We start from the raw sequence: 1,345 nt of genomic DNA, 5'->3' as shown, positions 1-1,345 counted from the left end.
GTTAAACGCCAGAATGGGCACCATTCTGGGCGTTTAATGCCAGGTGTGCAGCATCCTGGGCGTTCAGAAAAACGCCCAGTGATAAAGGATTTCTGGCGTTTAACGCCAGCCAGGGCACCTGGCTGGGCGTTAAACGCCCAAAAGGGGCATCAATTGGGCGTTAAACGTCAGAATGGGTGCCATTCTGGGCGTTTAACGCCAGAAAGGTGGGGGGACCACAATTTTGTTTTCAAACCAAATTTTTTCCAAATTTTCCTTTTCTTACCCATACTTTTCTACAAAATCACACTTCAACCATTCATCATTCACTTTCAAATCTTCAAAAATCAAAACCATTCTTCAAATCTATTTCAAATCAATTCCAAATATTTTTCAAAAACTCACCTTTCTCTCAAATTTTTTTCCATATCTTCTCAAATCTCCTTTCAAATTTTTCTTTTCTTTTCGAAATCTCCCCTCCCCACCTTATAAATACACGTTTATCCCCACTCATTCCACCACACCATTCGAATTTCCTCTTCCTCCCCCTCTCTTCTCTCTTTTCTTTTGCTTGAGGACAAGCAAACCTCTAAGTTTGGTGTGCTTTTCCGTGATCACTAAGCCAAGATTCATCAAGATCATGGCTCCTAAGGGAAAACAAACCAATTTAAGAGGAAAGAAAGAGACTAATCCAAAGAACCTTTGGAATCAAGAGAAGTTCTTAACTAAAGAACATGAAGACCATTATCACAAAATAATGGGTCTGAGGTCAGTGATCCCGGAAGTAAAATTTGATCTGAAAGAAGATGAATATCCGGGGATCCAAGAGCAAATTCGAAACAGAGGATGGGAAGTTCTAACCAATCCTGAGACAAAGGTTGGAAGGAACATGGTTCAGGAATTCTACTCAAATCTGTGGCTGACAGATAAGCAGAGAATGACTGGAACCGCTTACCATACCTACAGAACCATGGTCAGAGGGAAAGTTATGTACTTCCATCTGGACAAAATAAGAGAAATCTTCAAATTGCCTCAACTGCAAGATGATCCTGATTCCTTTAATAGGAGGATGGTGAGAGTAGATAAAGGGTTGGATCAAATTCTAGAGGACATATGCCTCCCTGGAACTAAGTGGATAACCAATTCTAAGGGTGTCCCAAACCAACTCAAGAGGGGAGACCTCAAACCAATTGCAAGAGGTTGGCTAGACTTTATTGGGCGTTCCATATTGCCCACTAGCAACCGTTCTGAGGTCACCATCAAGAGAGCAGTGATGATTCATTGCATTATGCTTGGAAGAGAAGTGGAGGTTCATCATGTGATTGCTTGTGAGATCTACACAATTGCAAATAAAAATTCCACTGAA

The sequence above is a fragment of the Arachis stenosperma genome, chromosome 8 (genome assembly GCF_014773155.1).
Source record: "Arachis stenosperma cultivar V10309 chromosome 8, arast.V10309.gnm1.PFL2, whole genome shotgun sequence".
Taxonomy (NCBI): Eukaryota; Viridiplantae; Streptophyta; class Magnoliopsida; order Fabales; family Fabaceae; genus Arachis; species Arachis stenosperma.
Note: the sequence above shows the minus strand (reverse complement) of the source record.